The sequence below is a fragment of the Pseudophryne corroboree genome, unplaced genomic scaffold (assembly GCF_028390025.1).
Source record: "Pseudophryne corroboree isolate aPseCor3 unplaced genomic scaffold, aPseCor3.hap2 scaffold_142, whole genome shotgun sequence".
NCBI classification, from domain to species: Eukaryota; Metazoa; Chordata; class Amphibia; order Anura; family Myobatrachidae; genus Pseudophryne; species Pseudophryne corroboree.
This window is the reverse complement of record NW_026968046.1, coordinates 393,106-411,671: the sequence shown is the minus strand read 5'-3', so window position 1 is coordinate 411,671 and position 18,566 is coordinate 393,106. Positions and strand designations below refer to the sequence as shown.

Genomic DNA, 18,566 nt, shown 5'->3' with positions numbered 1-18,566 from the left:
CTCCTGCTCAGTGTCAGTTCTCAGTAGTATCCTCATCAGTGCTCAGTATCACTGCTCATTGTCTTGTGCTGCATTGTGGTGCTCAGCATACTACAGTACATTACTAATAGTCCAGTGCTGCATCTTGCTGCTCAGTGTCAGTTCTAGTATCCTCATCAGTGCTCACTATCACTGCTCATTACATTGTGGTGTTCTGTATACTACAGTAACATAGTAATATAGTAACATATAGTAACATAGTTTTTGAGGTTGAATAGAGGCAAATTGCCCATCGTGTTCAACCTGTTTTAAGTTGTGATGATTCTACATACTTGCTGAATAATGTTTTATGACTAGTTAGCTACTATAACTCATGTTACCCCCGGATTAACCATGTTGATATTTTAAGTATTATAACCTTGGATAGCTTTTTCATTCAGAAATGTATCCATTCCTTTTTTAAATCCAATTACAGAGTCCGCCATTACCACCTTCCCTGGCAGGGAATTCCACATCCTGATTGCCCTAACAGTGAACATCATAGTATCTCACCTGGCAGGTAAGTAGGAGTTGGGCTAGAGCTGTGGAGGATTGCTGCTCGGGCACCCCCTGTCAAGTGAAGGAGATCCAACTGAGGCAGCACAAGGGAACTCTCGAAAGAAGAACAAGGCTAGAGGAAGATCTGAGACAAAGAAATCTGACTTTTACCAGAGCTGACCAGAGGAAAGCACAAACGCAGTCCCCCACTACCACAAATAATGCAGTCGAGTTTCCCACATTTGGGGAAATCACAGGGGTCAGCATACCCAGAGTGCAATGAATGAACCTCACCCTGGGAGAACAATCTTCATGACCATGGTATCTCCTATGCAAAATAAGTATGATTTGGGATAGGGCTGGGGAGGGCCGCTGCTCAGGCACATCTCTGTCAATTAAAGGAGATTCAACTGAGGCAACACAAGGGAACTCTCATCTGGGGACAACAACTGCAGGGAGAACACATATTTTCAGATGAACATGGGAGGGCAGAAGGCTGCCTAACACTGAAGCACCCCCAAACAACAAACCAAATGCAACTACTAGTGCAAGCATTCCTGGGGGAAGGCCTGCAGCAGATGGATTTGCATATGGTGATGTCATCCAAGCAGTGGGTCAAAGTTGGCTTCAACCCTCGTCTGCATATGAAAATAAAAAAGGGGTGTGCAGGGCATGGCGGCCTTTTGCGGCGCTTGGATGACCCCTAGTTTGCATTAAACACCTCCACCTTCCTTCGGTGTGGGGCTCATGTTGGCTATGCCCCAGCCCCTGAAGCATTCAAGCTGATTTCTTGCAGCAGCTGGGCACTGTAACAGCTCCAGAGCTGCTCTGTAAAGCAAGTAAAAGGGTGTGGGCCCTGCAGCACTACCTGTAGTTTGCATTGTGCGTTGGAAGGCACAAAGTAAGCAGACGGGAGAAGTCAGGATAGTGCACAAGGGCATAGAAGGGAGCGGCTCAAGAAAAGAGAAGTGGAAACAGACAGCAAACTAGGCTGGAGAGAGACCTGAGACAAAGAGATCTGAATTATACGAGAGCCGACCAGAGGAAACACAAATTATGTAATCAAGTGTCCCACATTTGGGGAAATCGTAGGAGCAGCACACCCAGAGTGCATTGGGTGAGCCTTGCCCTGGGAGAAGCACCTTCCTGATCATAGTATCTCACCTGGCAGGTAAGTAGGAGTTGGGCTAGAGCTGGGGAGGGTCGCTGTTCGGGCACCCCCCTGTCAAGTGAAGGAGATCCAACTGAGGCAGCACAAGGAAACTCTCGAAAAAAGAACAAGGCTAGAGGAAGATCTGAGACAAAGAAATCTGACTTTTACCAGAGCTGACCAGAGGAAAGCACAAACACAGTCCCCCACTACCACAAATAATGCAGTCGAGTTTCCCACATTTGGGGAAATGACAGGGGTCAGCATACCCAGAATGCAATGAATGAACCTCACCCTGGGAGAACAATCTTCATGACAATGGTATCTCCTATGCAAAATAAGTATGATTTGGGATAGGGCTGGGGAGGGCCGCTGCTCAGGCACATCTCTGTCAAGTAAAGGAGATTCAACTGAGGCAGCACAAGGGAACTCTCATCTGGGGACAACAACTGCAGGGAGAACACATATTTTCAGATGAACATGGGAGAGCAGAAGGCTGCCTAATACTGAAGCACCCCCAAACAACAAACCAAATGCAACAACTAGTACAAGCATTCCTGGGAAAAGGTCTGCAGAAGACGGATTTGCATACGGTGATGTCATCCAAGCAGTGGGCCAAAGTTGGCTGGAACCCTCATCTGCATATGAAAAGAGAAAAGGGGTATGCAGGGCATGGCGGCCTTTTGCGGCGCTTGGATGACCCTTAGTTCGCATTAAACACCTCCACCCTCCGTCGGTGTGGGGCTCATGTTGGCTATGCCCCAGCCCCTGAAGCATTCAAGCTGATTTCTTGCAGCAGCTGGGCACTGTAACAGCTCCAGAGCTGCTCTGTAAGGCAAGTAAAAGGGTGTTGGCCCTGCAGCACTACCTGTAGTTTGCATTGTGCGTTGGAAGGCACAAAGTAAGCAGACAGGAGAAGTCAGGAGAGTGCACAAGGGCAAGGGCAGGGGCTCAAGAAAAGAGAAGTGGAAACAGACAGCAAACTAGGCTGGAGAGAGACCTGAGACAAAGAGATCTGAATTATACGAGTAGCCGACCAGAGGAAACACAAATTATGTAGTCAAGTGTCCCACATTTGGGGAAATCGTAGGAGCAGCACACCCAGAGTGCAATGGGTGAGCCTTGCCCTGGGAGAAGCACCTTCCTGATCATAGTATCTCACCTGGCAGGTAAGTAGGAGTTGGGCTAGAGCTGGGGAGGGTCGCTGCTCGGGCACCCCCCTGTCAAGTGAAGGAAATCCAACTGAGGCAGCACAAGGAAACTCTCAAAAAAAGAACAAGGCTAGAGGAAGATCTGAGACAAAGAAATCTGACTTTTACCAGAGCTGACCAGAGGAAAGCACAAACACAGTCCCCCACTACCACAAATAATGCAGTCGAGTTTCCCACATTTGGGGAAATCACAGGGGTCAGCATACCCAGAATGCAATGAATGAACCTCACCCTGGAAGAACAATCTTCATGACCATGGTATCTCCTATGCAAAATAAGTATGATTTGGGATAGGGCTGGGGAGGGCCGCTGCTCAGGCACATCTCTGTCAAGTAAAGGAGATTCAACTGAGGCAGCACAAGAGAACTCTCATCTGGGGACAACAACTGCAGGGAGAACACATATTTTCAGATGAACATGGGAGAGCAGAAGGCTGCCTAATACTGAAGCACCCCAAACAACAAACCAAATGCAACAACTAGTACAAGCATTCCTGGGGGAAGGTCTGCAGAAGACGTATTTGCATACGGTGATGTCATCCAAGCAGTGGGCCAAAGTTGGCTGGAACCCTCATCTGCATATGAAAAGAGAAAAGGGGTATGCAGGGCATGGCGGCCTTTTGCGGCGCTTGGATGACCCTTAGTTCGCATTAAACACCTCCACCCTCCGTCGGTGTGGGGCTCATGTTGGCTATGCCCCAGCCCCTGAAGCATTCAAGCTGATTTCTTGCAGCAGCTGGGCACTGTAACAGCTCCAGAGCTGCTCTGAAAGGCAAGTAAAAGGGTGTGGGCCCTGCAGCACTACCTGTAGTTTGCATTGTGCGTTGGAAGGCACAAAGTAAGCAGACAGGAGAAGTCAGGAGAGTGCACAAGGGCATAGAAGGCAGCGGCTCAAGAAAAGAGAAGTGGAAACAGACAGCAAACTAGGCTGGAGAGAGACCTGAGACAAAGAGATCTGAATTATACGAGAGCCGACCAGGGGAAACACAAATTATGTAGTCAAGTTTCCCACATTTGGGGAAATCGCAGGAGCAGCACACCCAGAGTGCAATGGGTGAGCCTTGCCCTGGGAGAAGCACCTTCATGATCATAGTATCTCACCTGGCAGTTATGTAGGAGTTGGGCTAGAGCTGGGGAGGGTCGCTGCTCGGGTACCCCCCTGTCAAGTGAAGGAGATCAAACTGAGGCAGCACAATGGAACTCTCGAAAGAAGAACAAGGCTAGAGGAAGATCTGAGACAAAGAAATCTGACTTTTACCAGAGCTGACCAGAGGAAAACACAAACACAGTCCCCCACTACCACAAATAATGCAGTTGAGTTTCCCACATTTGGGGAAATCACAGGGGTCAGCATACCCAGAATGCAATGAATGAACCTCACCCTGGGAGAACAATCTTTATGACCATGGTATCTCCTATGCAAAATAAGTATGATTTGGGATAGGGCTGGGGAGGGCCGCTGCTCAGGCACATCTCTGTCAAGTAAAGGAGATTCAACTGAGGCAGCACAAGGGAACTCTCATCTGGGGACAACAACTGCCGGGAGAACACATATTTTCAGATGAACATGGGAGGGCAGAAGGCTGCCTAATACTGAAGCACCCCCAAACAACAAACCAAATGCAACAACTAGTACAAGCATTCCTGGGGGAAGGTCTGCAGAAGACGGATTTGCATACAGTGATGTCATCCAAGCAGTGGGCCAAAGTTGGCTGGAACCCTCATCTGCATATGAAAAGAGAAAAGGGGTATGCAGGGCATGGCGGCCTTTTGCGGCGCTTGGATGACCCTTAGTTCGCATTAAACACCCCCACCCTACTTCGGTGTGGGGCTCATGTTGGCCATGCCCCAGCCCCTGAAGCATTCAAGCTGATTTCTTGCAGCAGCTTGGCACTGTAACAGCTCCAGAGCTGCTCTGTAAGGCAAGTAAATGGGTGTGGGCCCTGCAGCACTACCTGTAGTTTGCATTGTGCATCGGAAGGCACAAAGTAAGCAGACAGGAGGAGAAGTCAGGATAGTGCACAAGGGTATAGAAGGGAGGGGCTCAAGAAAAAAGAAGTGGAAACAGACAGCAAACTAGGCTGGAGAGAGACCTGAGACAAAGAGATCTGAATTATATGAGAGCCGACTAGGGGAAACACAAATTATGCAATCAAGTTTCCCATATTTGGGGAAATCGCAGGGGCAGCACACCCAGAGTGCAATGGGTGAGCCTTGCCCTGGGAGAAGCAACTTCATGATCATAGTATCTCACCTGGCAGGTAAGTAGGAGTTGGGCTAGAGCTGGGGAGGGTCGCTGCTCGGGCACCCCCCTGTCAAGTGAAGGAGATCCAACTGAGGCAGCACAAGGGAACTCTTGAAAGAAGAACAAGGCTAGAGGAAGATCTGAGACAAAGAAATCTGACTTTTACCAGAGCTGACCAGAGGAAAGCACAAACACAGTCCCCCACTACCACAAATAATGCAGTTGAGTTTCCCACATTTGGGGAAATCACAGAGGTCAGCATACCCAGAACGCAATGAATGAACCTAACCCTGGGAGAACAATCTTCATGACCATGGTATCTCCTATGCAAAATAAGTATGATTTGGGATAGGGCTGGGGAGGGCCGCTGCTCAGGCACATCTCTGTCAAGTAAAGGAGATTCAACTGAGGCAGCACAAGGGAACTCTCATCTGGGGACAACAACTGCAGGGAGAACACATATTTTCAGATGAACATGGGAGGGCAGAAGGCTGCCTAATACTGAAGCACCCCCAAACAACAAACCAAATGCAACAACTAGTGCAAGCATTTCTGGGGGAAGGCCTGCCGCAGATGGATTTGCATATGGTGATGTCATCCAAGCAGTGGGTCAAAGTTGGCTTCAACCCTCGTCTGCATATGAAAAGAGAAAAGGGGCATGCAGGGCATGGCGGCCTTTTGCTGCGCTTGGCTGACCCCTAGTTTGCATTAAACACCTCCACCCTCCGTCGGTGTGGGGCTCATGTTGGCTATGCCCCAGCCCCTGAAGCATTCAAGCTGATTTCTTGCTGCAGCTGGGCACTGTAACAGCTCCAGAGCTGCTCTGTAAGGCAAGTAAAAGGGTGTGGGCCCTGCAGCACTACCTGTAGTTTGCATTGTGCGTTGGAAGGCACAAAGTAAGCAGACAGGAGAAGTCTGGAGAGTGCACAAGGGCATAGAAGGCAGCGGCTCAAGAAAAGAGAAGTGGAAACAGACAGCAAACTAGGCTGGAGAGAGACCTGAGACAAAGAGATCTGAATTATACGAGAGCCGACCAGGGGAAACACAAATTATGCAGTCAAGTTTCCCACAGGAGTATATAGGATACGACCCAGTGGTACCTGACGACATAGATACTAACAGCTATTTAATAACATTACGCTAGAAAGTGATTATTAGCAACATATATATCTATATAAACAACCCCGCCAGGGTTGTGCCTTCAAAAATAATCACACACGGACACGCTTTTTAAACCTTTTTTTCACATCTCTTTATTCTTCTTATGCACATGTATGTTAGTTCTGTGATTTTAACCTTTATGTTTCACTGCAGTTTGGGATAATAATATTAATATTTATCCAATTTTAATACATACTTAATAAAGGTTATATTTTATGATTCATTCATTCTGTCCAGTGCGTCAACAGTGCAGATTTCTTCTTGTTTTTTCTCCCAAATTCTATAACAATGACAGTAAATGTTGTTTCTTTTCAAACAGAACTTTCTTGACCATGCTTCTTGCTTGAAAGATCTGGGAGCACATGGAAAACAGTACAAACCATGCAGTATCACAAGAGCCTTTATTTGATATTTCATGAAGATAGAGCAGAATTGAGGACACGTCAACTATTTCTGCCGAAGGTGGTTCATCTTTCCACATGGTGCCTTTGGCCACTGACACCTTCGTTGAGTCAAAGTCTCTGGCTGTGGTCAGAACTTTGAAAATTTATGTCACCAGAACGGTTCAGATTAGGAAAACAGAGGCTCTGTTTGTCCTGTATGCTCCCAACAGGATTGGGTGTCCTGCTTCCATGTAGACAATTATGCGCTGGATCTGTGGTAAGATTCAGCATGCTCATTCCACGGCAGGATTGCCGTTACTGAATTAGGTGAAGACCCATTCTACTAGAAAGGTGGGTTCATCCTGGGCAGCTGGTCGGGGAGTCTCGGCATTGCAACTTTGCCGAGCAGCTATTTAGTAAACACTTTTGCTAAGTTTTACAAGTTTTAGAGTAAAGGAGATTCAACTGAGGCAGCACAAGGGAACTCTCATCTGGGGACAACAACTGCAGTGAGAACACATATTTTCAGATGAACATGGGAGGGCAGAAGGCTGCCTAATACTGAAGCACCCCCAAACAACAAACCAAATGCAACAACTAGTACAAGCATTCCTGGGGGAAGGTCTGCAGAAGACGGATATGCATATAGTGATGTCATCCAAGCAGTGGGCCAAAGTTGGCTGGAACCCTCATCTGCATATGAAAAGAGAAAAGGGGTATGCAGGGCATGGCGGCCTTTTGCGGCGCTTGGATGACCCTTAGTTCGCATTAAACACCCCCACCCTCCTTCGGTGTGGGGCTCATGTTGGCCATGCCCCAGCCCCTGAAGCATTCAAGCTGATTTCTTGCAGCAGCTTGGCACTGTAACAGCTCCAGAGCTGCTCTGTAAGGCAAGTAAAAGGGTGTGGGCCCTGCAGCACTACCTGTAGTTTGCATTGTGCATTGGAAGGCACAAAGTAAGCAGACAGGAGGAGAAGTCAGGATAGTCCACAAGGGTATAGAAGGGAGGGGCTCAAGAAAAAAGAAGTGGAAACAGACAGCAAACTAGGCTGGAGAGAGACCTGAGACAAAGAGATCTGAATTATATGAGAGCCGACCAGGGGAAACACAAATTATGCAGTCAAGTTTCCCACATTTGGGGAAATCGCAGGGGCAGCACACCCAGGTGAGATACTATAATCAGGAAGGTGCTTCTCCCAGGGCAAGGCTCACCCATTGCACACTGGGTGTGCTGCTCCTACGATTTCCCCAAATGTGGGACACTTGACTGCATAATTTGTGTTTCCTCTGGTCGGCTCTCGTATAATTCAGATCTCTTTGTCTCAGGTCTCTCTCCAGCCTAGTTTGCTCTCTGTTTCCACTTCTTTTTTCTTGAGCCCCTCCCTTCTATACCCTTGTGGACTATCCTGACTTCTCCTCCCGTCTGCTTACTTTGTGCCTTCCAATGCACAATGCAAACTACAGGTAGTGCTGCAGGGCCCACACCCTTTTACTTGCCTTACAGAGCAGCTCTGGAGCTGTTACAGTGCCCAGCTGCTGCAAGAAATCAGCTTGAATGCTTCATGGGATGGGGCATGGCCAACATGAGCCCCACACCAAAGGAGGGTGGGGGTGTTTAATGCGATCTAGGGGTCATCCAAGCACCGCAAAAGGCCGCCATGCCCTGCACGCCCCTTTTCTCTTTTCATATGCAGATGAGGGTTGAAGCCAACTTTGACCCACTGCTTGGATAACATCACCATATGCAAATCCATCTGCTGCAGGCCTTCCCCCAGGAATGCTTGCACTAGTTGTTGCATTTGGTTTGTTGTTTGGGGGTGCTTCAGTATTAGGCAGCCTTCTGCCCTCCCATGTTCATCTGAAAATATGTGTTCTCCCTGCAGTTGTTGTCCCCATATGAGAGTTCCCTTGTGCTGCCTCAGTTGAATCTCCTTTACTTGACAGAGATGTGCCTGAGCAGCGGCCCTCCCCAGCCCTATCCCAAATCATACTTATTTTGCATAGGAGACACCATGGTCATGAAAATTGTTCACCCAGGGTGAGGTTCATTCATTGCATTCTGGGTATGCTGACCCCTGTGATTTACCCAAATGTGGGAAACTCGCCTGCATTATTTGTGGTAGTTGGGGACTGTGTTTGTGTTTTCCGCTGGTCAGCTCTGGTAAAAGTCAGATTTCTTTGTCTCAGATCTTCCTCTAGCCTTGTTCTTCTTTCGAGAGTTCCATTGTGCTGCCTCAGTTGGATCTCCTTCACTTGACAGGGGGGTGCCCGAGCAGCGACCCTCCCCAGCTCTAGCCCAACTCCTACTTACCTGCCAGGTGAGATACTATGATCTTGAAGGTGCTTCTCCCAGGGCAAGGCTCAACCATTGCACTCTGGGTGTGCTGCCCCTGCGATTTCCCCAAATATGGGAAACTTGACTGCATAATTTGTGTTTCCCCTGGTCGGCTCTCGTATAATTCAGATCTCTTTGTCTCAGGTCTCTCTCCAGCCTAGTTTGCTGTCTGTTTCCACTTCTCTTTTCTTGAGCCGCTCCCTTCTATGCCCTTGCGCACTATCCTGACTTCTCCCGTCTGCTTACTTTGTGCCTTCCAACGCACAATGCGAACTACAGGTAGTGCTGCAGGGCCCACACCCTTTTATTTGCCTTACAGAGCAGCTCTGGAGCTGTTACAGTGCCCAGCTGCTGCAAGAAATCAGCTTGAATGCTTCAGGGGCTGGGGCATAGCCAACATGAGCCCCACACCGAAGGAGGGTGGAGGTGTTTAATGCGAACTAGGGGTCATCCAAGCGCCGCAAAAGGCCGCCATGCCCTGCATAACCCTTTTCTCTTTTCATATGCAGATGAGGGTTCCAGCCAACTTTGGCCCACTGCTTGGATGACATCACCGTATGCAAATTCGTCTCCTGCAGACCTTCCCCCAGGAATGCTTGTACTAGTTATTGCATATGGTTTGATATTTGATGGTGCTTCAGTATTAGGCAGCCTTCCGCCCTCCCATGTTCATCTGAAAAAATGTGGTCTCCCTGCAGTTGTTGTCCCCAGACGAGAGTTCCCTTGTGCTTCCTCAGTTGAATCTCCTTAACTTGACGGGGGAGGGGCTTGCCCGAGCAGCCACCCTCCCCAGCCCTATCCCAACTCATACTTATTTTGCATATGAGATCTCTATATCATGAAGATTGTTATCACAGGGTGAAGTTCATCCATTATATTTTAAAATAGGAAGGTTCAAATTACATATTTGAATTGCATCTATGTGCTGGATTCAAATGTCCCCCCCCCCTTCCTTTCTCAATTGTGCCCGTCAGCAGCTATTCTAAGGTTGCTGCCAATGGGTGTGACACATTAATTTCTTCTGTGGGGTACACTGGACTCCACAAGGATTCACATTGGGGTGTAGAGTAGGATCTTGATCTGAGGCACCAACCGGCTCAAAGCTTTTGACTGTTCCCAAGATGCTCAGCGCATTCTCCTCTATAACCCCGCTTCCATGAACAGGGAGCTCAGTTTGTAGTTGGTGCCTTCAGTAGCAGGCCACTTAACAGGGGCCTGCCTCAGGCAGCCTATTCTTAGCTATTAATTTTGACAAGAAAATAAGAACTTTTTTTATGAGAATCTACAAGGGCTGCAGCAGGCTAGGTCTAATAGACATCTTTACTGCAGCTTCATCACTCCCAGCGGCGCTGTATACTCCCGTGCCCTGGTTGCTGGGTCACTGCAGCGGAGGCTCCGGTTTCTTCCTAAGGTCAGTCACACACGCACCGCCCTTCCGGATCACGAGGCCGCTGATGAAGGGGAGCGTGGCCGTAGGGGGTGGACCGTGTGCGCACTGGCGTGGACACTGATTACTGGGCAGCCGCTCCACGAGCCACCAGGTACAGTTAAGGAGCACAGGTCTGGGGTTTTTTCTCCCATATTAAACCAATTTTGTACTGCCCGCAGCGCATTGTGATAGGTAATAGGGCCTGATTCAGGTTGGATTGCAATCACAGTAAGCGATCCTACTGCAAAAATTGCTAAGAGCATACGCATGTGCCTGCATTTTCTGCGGCACCCCGCAGAGAATGCGATCGCCTCTGCCTGTCAATCGGGGCAGGGGGGGAGAGGGGGGTCAGCAACACTCCATTTCCAAGTCAGGGATGGAGCGGTGCGGGGGCAAGGCTTCAAAATGGGGTCTGCAACGGAGGAGACACAGGGGGCGTGGTCACAGCGGCTGTATGACATCACATTCAGCCGCTGTGATCACAAAAATGGTGGCGGCTTCCTGCGCGCACATACAGTCTGCACCAGCAGGAGGCTACACCATTTTTTATGATCACGCTGAACTGCAGTGCGACTGCAATTACAGATTGGTCAAGAAGGGAGGCATCATGCTGGGTGGCCATGTCCTGTCACTGTGCAGGAGCCAGCACCGCTCACACACTAGTCCCCGGGTGCAGCCCCCAACCCCCGGGACACCCGGAGCAACAAAATGTAGATTCAGGCCACCAGGCCACGCCCCTACCTATGAAACCATGCCTCCTTTTTACCATTGCGCTGCTTATCTGCGCACACTGCATTACAATCTCCTTCGCCACCTCTCTGGGTGTCACCAGTGATAGTGACACCTCTGCCATGCTTGTAGCAGCTGGTCCTAAGATCTACGCCTCAAGCCCTGAGTGTTTGCCCTTGTGACTTGTTGATCATCATAGCGAAGCAGATGCTTACAGAAAACTGCAGGGGCTTAGATTGAAAATAAAAAAATATATGGGTATAAGGTAGAGAGGAGCGGGTTCGGTTCTCCGAGAACCGAATTCCCCACGAACTCCACGTGGTTTACACTGGTCCGAGGCAGGCTCGGTTGTTCCCGCCTGACTCGGAAAACCTGAACAAGGGAAAATGTCATCATCCCGCTGTCGGATTCTCGCGAGATTCGGATTTCATATAAAGAGCTGCGCGTTGCCGCCATTTTTACTCGTGCATTGAAGAGGGAGCGGAGAGGACGTGGCTATGTTCTCTCAGTGGAAATCTCAATATCAGTGCTCAGTATCAGTGGTTACTTATTGCTGCTCAGTAATACTAGTAGTGTGTCTCTCCTGCTCAGTGTCAGTTCTCAGTAGTATCCTCATCAGTGCTCAGTATCACTGCTCATTGTCTTGTGCTGCATTGTGGTGCTCAGCATACTACAGTACATTACTAATAGTCCAGTGCTGCATCTTGCTGCTCAGTGTCAGTTCTAGTATCCTCATCAGTGCTCACTTTCACTGCTCATTACATTGTGGTGTTCTGTATACTACAGTAACATAGTAATATAGTAACATATAGTAATATAGTTTTTGAGGTTGAAAAGAGGCAAATTGCCCATCGTGTTCAACCTGTTTTAAGTTGTGATGATTCTACATACTTGCTGAATAATGTTTTATGACTAGTTAACTACTACAACTCATGTTACCCCCGGATTAACCATGTTGATATTTTAAGTATTATAACCTTGGATAGCTTTTTCATTCAGAAATGTATCCATTCCTTTTTTAAATCCAATTACAGAGTCCGCCATTACCACCTTCCCTGGCAGGGAATTCCACATCCTGATTGCCCTAACAGTGAAGATCATAGTATCTCACCTGGCAGGTAAGTAGGAGTTGGGCTAGAGCTGTGGAGGATTGCTGCTTGGGCACCCCCTGTCAAGTGAAGGAGATCCAACTGAGGCAGCACAAGGGAACTCTCGAAAGAAGAACAAGGCTAGAGGAAGATCTGAGACAAAGAAATCTGACTTTTACCAGAGCTGACCAGAGGAAAGCACAAACACAGTCCCCCACTACCACAAATAATGCAGTCGAGTTTCCCACATTTGGGGAAATCACAGGGGTCAGCATACCCAGAATGCAATGAATGAACCTCACCCTGGGAGAACAATCTTCATGACCAAGGTATCTCCTATGCAAAATAAGTATGATTTGGGATAGGGCTGGGGAGGGCCGCTGCTCAGGCACATCTCTGTCAAGTAAAGGAGATTCAACTGAGGCAGCACAAGGGAACTCTCATCTGGGGACAACAACTGCAGGGAGAACACATATTTTCAGATGAACATGGGAGGGCAGAAGGCTGCCTAAAACTGAAGCACCCCCAAACAACGAACCAAATGCAACTACTAGTGCAAGCATTCCTGGGGGAAGGCCTGCAGCAGATGGATTTGCATATGGTGATGTCATCCAAGCAGTGGGTCAAAGTTGGCTTCAACCCTCGTCTGCATATGAAAAGAAAAAAGGGGTGTGCAGGGCATGGCGGCCTTTTGCGGCGCTTGGATGACCCCTAGTTCGCATTAAACACCTCCACCCTCCTTCGGTGTGGGGCTCATGTTGGCTATGCCCCAGCCCCTGAAGCATTCAAGCTGATTTCTTGCAGCAGCTGGGCACTGTAACAGCTCCAGAGCTGCTCTGTAAAGCAAGTAAAAGGGTGTGGGCCCTGCAGCACTACCTGTAGTTTGCATTGTGCGTTGGAAGGCACAAAGTAAGCAGATGGGAGAAGTCAGGATAGTGCACAAGGGTATAGAAGGGAGGGGCTCAAGAAAAAAGAAGTGGAAACAGACAGCAAACTAGGCTGGAGAGAGACCTGAGACAAAGAGATCTGAATTATATGAGAGCCGACCAGGGGAAACACAAATTATGCAGTCAAGTTTCCCACATTTGGGGAAATCGCAGGGGCAGCACACCCAGAGTGCAATGGGTGAGCCTTGCCCTGGGAGAAGCATCTTCATGATCATAGTATCTCACCTGGCAGGTAAGTAGGAGTTGGGCTAGAGCTGGGGAGGGTCGCTGCTCGGGCACCCCCCTGTCAAGTGAAGGAGATCCAACTGAGGCAGCACAAGGGAACTCTCGAAAGAAGAACAAGGCTAGAGGAAGATCTGAGACAAAGAAATCTGACTTTTACCAGAGCTGACCAGAGGAAAGCACAAACACAGTCCCCCACTACCACAAATAATGCAGTTGAGTTTCCCACATTTGGGGAAATCACAGGGGTCAGCATACCCAGAATGCAATGAATGAACCTAACCCTGGGAGAACAATCTTCATGACCATGGTATCTCCTATGCAAAATAAGTATGATTTGGGATAGGGCTGGGGAGGGCCGCTGCTCAGGCACATCTCTGTCAAGTAAAGGAGATTCAACTGAGGCAGCACAAGGGAACTCTCATCTGGGGACAACAACTGCAGGGAGAACACATATTTTCAGATGAACATGGGAGGGCAGAAGGCTGCCTAATACTGAAGCACCCCCAAACAACAAACCAAATGCAACAACTAGTGCAAGCATTCCTGGGGGAAGGCCTGCCGCAGATGGATTTGCATATGGTGATGTCATCCAAGCAGTGGGTCAAAGTTGGTTCAAACACCTTTGCAAAGTTCTATAAGTTTGATACCCTGGCTGAGGAGGACCTCCTGTTTGCTCAATCGGTGCTGCAAAGTCATCCGCACTCTCCTGCCCGTTTGGGAGCTTTGGTATAATCCCCATGGTCCTTACGGAGTCCCCAGCATCCTCTAGGACGTAAGAGAAAATAAGATTTTAAACCTACCGGTAAATCTTTTTCTCGTAGTCCGTAGAGGATGCTGGGTGCCCGTCCCAAGTGCGGTCTACTTCTGCAAGACTTGTATATAGTTATTGCTTACATAAGGGTTATATGTTAGTTTTCATCGGTCTTGGACTGATGCTATGTTGTTTTCATACTGTTAACTGGGTAGTATATCACAAGTTATACGGTGTGATTGGTGTGGCTGGTATGAATCTTGACCTTGGATTAACAAAAATCCTTTCCTCGTACTGTCCGTCTCCTCTGGGCACAGTTTCTCTAACTGAGGTATGGAGGAGGGGCATAGAGGGAGGAGCCAGTGCACACCCAGATCTAAAGTCTTTCTTAAAGTGCCCATGTCTGCTGCGGAGCCCGTCTATCCCCCATGGTCCTTACGGAGTCCCCATCATCCTCTACGGACTACGAGAAAAAAAAATTACCGGTAGGTTTAAAATGTTATTTTTTTCTCTGCAACCCACTGCTAAATTGTGCTTCCTAGCTGTTTTTTATAAAATCACTTAATTAAATCTAACTCTGATTACGTCAGAGAAGGCCAGGTACCCTACACCATAAGAGGGGGTTTGAAATTTTGACTTGTCTACTTAAAGATCACCAAAATCTGATGACAAGGTCAATTACATCCCTGGGTGGGATTGAACCACCAACCTTTTGGTTAATAGCCCATGTAAGTGCAAGAAATCCTGAAGCACTCACTCATCATGGGAAAGTACCAATGTGTTTCTTACAAAAATTCTCCAGATTATTGACTTTTTAAAGTTTTTCTAGGAAACGTTCTAGATGAATGCTTATTAGCCTTTGTCAGTATTGACTTTCGCAAGGTGTCTCTGTGGCGCAATCGGTTAGCATGTTTGGCTATTAACCAAAAGGTTGGTGGTTCAATCCCACCCAGGGATGTAATTGACCTTGTAATCAGATTTTGGTGATCTTTAAGTAGACAAGTCAAAATTTCAAAAACCCCCCTTATGGTGTAGGGTACCTGGCCTTCTCTGATGTAATCAGAGTTAGATTTGATTAAGTGATTTTATAAAAAAACAGCTAGGAAGCACAATTTAGCAGTGAGTTGCAGAGAAAAAAAATTATGCTGGCAGAAAAGTCCAATTGAGTGATTAAACAGCTCTTCATTTTCTGATTTTATGTTTATGCTAACAAATTTGCTCTCTGAAAAGTGTCCACAAAGCCAAGTCTCTGATTAACACCTTTGTAGGAATGGTTTTTCACCTATTACTGAATTAAACTTGCTTCATTGGAAAGGCATCAAAGATGCATCCTCATTTCAATGTCTACTGAAATAATACAGGTTGACACCAGGAAACGTCACTGCATCCTTGCTGCTTCCTCATGGGGAAGTCTGTTTAATGTGAAAACAAGGTGATATCTAATCAGCACACAGGTAAGGAATTAAGAAAATCTTTCTTTATGGGTGAAGATGTTTCTCACAAATTGTTGTCCCAATGCATCATTGAAATTCAAGATGGAAGATGATTTTCATATATCACTTGTACATTTTGCATTGCTCTTCTGGTGACAATGTAGTTTGTTTTTGTCAATTACCATTTCAGTAATAGGGTAAAGAAAATTAAGTGGATTTTTTAAAGAAAACAATGCTGTCAATATACTATTAAAACAAATTAAAATGATAAAAGTTATTGTACTTTAAGTAAAAATAAAAGTGCCAAAATATCAATCCCAGTTTTTGATTACTTTAATTATTAAAAAAAAAATGCACATAGCAGAGGATAGTTTCGATCAATCGACCTCTGGGTTATGGGCCCAGCATGCTTCCATTGCACTACTCTGCTGCTCATGGAAGTGTCAGAGATCCTGAAGACTAAATTGATTAAAGGCCTTAAAGTACTGGACTATAAGGAAAGACTTACTAGGCTGAATATTTATACACTAGAAAAGAGGTGCCTAAGAGGAGATATTATTAATATCTTCAAATATGTAAAGATACATAACAAAGAGTTATCAGAGGAATTATTTATTAAAAGAACACGTGGTCACTCGCTGCGACTGGAGGAAAGTTCAGAACGCAATGGAGGAAAGGTTTCTTCACTGTTAGGGCAATCAGGATGTGGAATTCCCTGCCAGGGAAGGTGGTAATGGCGGACTCTGTAATTGGATTTAAAAAAGGAATGGATACATTTCTGAATGAAAAAGCTATCCAAGGTTATAATACTTAAAATATCAACATGGTTAATCCGGGGGTAACATGAGTTATAGTAGCTAACTAGTCATAAAACATTATTCAGCAAGTATGTAGAATCATCACAACTTAAAACAGGTTGAACACGATGGGCAATTTGCCTCTATTCAACCTCAAAAACTATGTTACTATATTACTATGTTATTGTAGTATACAGAACACCACAATGCAATGAGCAGTGATAGTGAGCACTGATGAGGATACTAGAACTGACACTGAGCAGCAAGATGCAGCACTGGACTATTAGTAATGTACTGTATTATGCTGAGCAACACAATGCAGCACAAGACAATGAACAGTGATACTGAGCACTGATGAGGATACTACTGAGAACTGACACTGAGCAGGAGAGACACACTACTAGTATTACTGAGCAGCAATAAGTAACCACTGATACTGAGCACTGATATTGAGATTTCCACTGAGAGAACATAGCCACGTCCTCTCCGCTCTCTCTTCAATGCACGAGTAAAAATGGCAGCAACGCGCAGCTCTTTATATGGAATCCGAATCTCGCGAGAATCCGACAGCGGGATGATGACATTTTCCCTTGTTCAGGTTTTCCGAGTCAGGCGGGAACAACCGAGCCTGCCTCGGACCAGTGTAAACCACGTGGAGTTCGTGGGGAATTCGGTTCTCGGAGAACCGAACCCGCTCCTCTCTACCTTATACCCTATCAATTTTTTTATTTTCAATCTAAGCCCCTGCAGTTTTCTGTAAGCATCTGCTTCGCTATGATGATCAACAAGTCACAAGGGCAAACACTCAGGGTTTGAGGCGTAGATCTTAGGACCAGCATGGCAGAGGTGTCACTATCACTGGTGACACCCAGAGAGGTGGCGAGGGAGATTGTAATGCAGTGCGATGAGATAAGCAGTGCAATGGTAAAAAGGAGGCATGGTTTCATAGGTAGGGGCGTGGCCTGGTGGCCTGAATCTACATTTTGTTGCTCCGGGTGTCCCGGGGGTTGGGGGCTGCACCCGGGGACTAGTGTGTGAGCGGTGCTGGCTCCTGCAAAGTGACAGGGCATGGCCACCCAGCATGACGCCTCCCTTCTTGACCATGCTGTAATTGCAGTCGCACTGCAGTTCAGCGTGATCATAAAAAATGGTGTAGGCTCCTGCTGGTGCAGACTGTATGTGCGCGCAGGAAGCCGCCACCATTTTTGTGATCACAGCGGCTGAATGTGATGTCATACAGTCGCTGTGACCACGCCCCCTGTGTCTCCTCCGTTGCAGACCCCATTTTGAAGCCTTGCCCCCGCACCGCTCCATCCCTGACTTGGAAATGGAGTGTTGCTGACCCACCTCTCCCCCCCTTCCCCGCCCCGATTGACAGGCAGAGGCGATCACATTCTCTGCGGGGTGCCGCAGAAAATGCAGGCACATGCGTATGCTCTTAGCAATTTTTGCAGTTGGATCGCTTATTGTGATTGCAATCCAACCTGAATCAGGCCCTATTACCTATCACAATGCGCTGCGGGCAGTACAAAATTGGGTTAATATAGGAGAAAAACCCCCAGACCTGTGCTCCTTAACTGTACCTGGTGGCTAGTGGAGCGGCTGCCCAGTAATCAGTGTCCACCGCAGTGCGCACACGGCCCACCCCCTACGGCCTCGCTCCCCTTCAGCAGCGGCCTCGTGATCCGGAAGGGTGGTGTGTGTGTGACTGACCTTAGGATGAAACCGGAGCCTCCGCTGCAGTGACCCAGCAACCAGGGCACGGGAGTATACAGCGCCGCTGGGAGTGATGAAGCTGCAGTAAAGATGTCTATTAGACCTAGCCTGCTGCAGCCCTTGTAGATTCTCATAAAACAAGTTCTTCTTTTCTTGTCAAAATTAATAGCTAAGAATAGGCTGCCTGAGGCAGGCCCCTGTTAATTGGCCTGCTACTGAAGGCACCAACTACAAACTGAGCTCCCTGTTCATGGAAGCGGGGTTATAGAGGAGAATGCACTGAGCTTCTTGGGAACAGTCAAAAGCTTTGAGCCGGTTGGTGCCTCAGATCAAGATTCTACTCTACACCCCAATGTGAATCCTTGTGGAGTCCAGTGTACCCCACAGAAGAAATTAATGTGTCACACCCATTGGCAGCAACCTTAGAATAGCTGCTGACGGGCACAATTGA

The 18,566-nt window shown here is 47.5% G+C and overlaps 13 non-coding genes and 2 pseudogenes across 13 annotated transcripts; 3 read left to right on the top strand and 12 right to left on the bottom strand.

Annotated features, from left to right (window-relative positions):
* Window positions 1–697: 697 nt before the first annotated feature.
* Window positions 698–861, bottom strand: LOC134996316 (U1 spliceosomal RNA). Its single transcript, XR_010199018.1, has one exon. It is a non-coding gene; the product is annotated as a U1 spliceosomal RNA (small nuclear RNA).
* Window positions 862–1,532: 671 nt separating this feature from the next.
* Window positions 1,533–1,695, bottom strand: LOC134995900 (U1 spliceosomal RNA). Its single transcript, XR_010198622.1, has one exon. It is a non-coding gene; the product is annotated as a U1 spliceosomal RNA (small nuclear RNA).
* Window positions 1,696–1,847: 152 nt separating this feature from the next.
* Window positions 1,848–2,011, bottom strand: LOC134996281 (U1 spliceosomal RNA). Its single transcript, XR_010198984.1, has one exon. It is a non-coding gene; the product is annotated as a U1 spliceosomal RNA (small nuclear RNA).
* Window positions 2,012–2,679: 668 nt separating this feature from the next.
* LOC134996537 (U1 spliceosomal RNA) lies at window positions 2,680–2,843 on the bottom strand. Its single transcript, XR_010199212.1, has one exon. It is a non-coding gene; the product is annotated as a U1 spliceosomal RNA (small nuclear RNA).
* Window positions 2,844–2,995: 152 nt separating this feature from the next.
* On the bottom strand, window positions 2,996–3,159 carry LOC134996162 (U1 spliceosomal RNA). The gene has a single exon (XR_010198869.1). It is a non-coding gene; the product is annotated as a U1 spliceosomal RNA (small nuclear RNA).
* A 670-nt stretch (window positions 3,160–3,829) lies between these two features.
* LOC134995895 (U1 spliceosomal RNA) lies at window positions 3,830–3,992 on the bottom strand. The gene has a single exon (XR_010198618.1). It is a non-coding gene; the product is annotated as a U1 spliceosomal RNA (small nuclear RNA).
* Window positions 3,993–4,144: 152 nt separating this feature from the next.
* Window positions 4,145–4,308, bottom strand: LOC134996153 (U1 spliceosomal RNA). The gene has a single exon (XR_010198859.1). It is a non-coding gene; the product is annotated as a U1 spliceosomal RNA (small nuclear RNA).
* Window positions 4,309–5,010: 702 nt separating this feature from the next.
* LOC134996594 (U1 spliceosomal RNA) lies at window positions 5,011–5,145 on the bottom strand (annotated as a pseudogene).
* A 152-nt stretch (window positions 5,146–5,297) lies between these two features.
* LOC134996247 (U1 spliceosomal RNA) lies at window positions 5,298–5,461 on the bottom strand. The gene has a single exon (XR_010198952.1). It is a non-coding gene; the product is annotated as a U1 spliceosomal RNA (small nuclear RNA).
* Window positions 5,462–7,822: 2,361 nt separating this feature from the next.
* On the top strand, window positions 7,823–7,978 carry LOC134995932 (U1 spliceosomal RNA). Its single transcript, XR_010198641.1, has one exon. It is a non-coding gene; the product is annotated as a U1 spliceosomal RNA (small nuclear RNA).
* A 674-nt stretch (window positions 7,979–8,652) lies between these two features.
* LOC134996343 (U1 spliceosomal RNA) lies at window positions 8,653–8,816 on the top strand. The gene has a single exon (XR_010199044.1). It is a non-coding gene; the product is annotated as a U1 spliceosomal RNA (small nuclear RNA).
* A 152-nt stretch (window positions 8,817–8,968) lies between these two features.
* LOC134996581 (U1 spliceosomal RNA) lies at window positions 8,969–9,131 on the top strand. The gene has a single exon (XR_010199252.1). It is a non-coding gene; the product is annotated as a U1 spliceosomal RNA (small nuclear RNA).
* A 3,304-nt stretch (window positions 9,132–12,435) lies between these two features.
* LOC134996179 (U1 spliceosomal RNA) lies at window positions 12,436–12,599 on the bottom strand. Its single transcript, XR_010198885.1, has one exon. It is a non-coding gene; the product is annotated as a U1 spliceosomal RNA (small nuclear RNA).
* A 692-nt stretch (window positions 12,600–13,291) lies between these two features.
* LOC134996435 (U1 spliceosomal RNA) lies at window positions 13,292–13,433 on the bottom strand (annotated as a pseudogene).
* Window positions 13,434–13,585: 152 nt separating this feature from the next.
* Window positions 13,586–13,749, bottom strand: LOC134995961 (U1 spliceosomal RNA). The gene has a single exon (XR_010198671.1). It is a non-coding gene; the product is annotated as a U1 spliceosomal RNA (small nuclear RNA).
* Window positions 13,750–18,566: the final 4,817 nt, after the last annotated feature.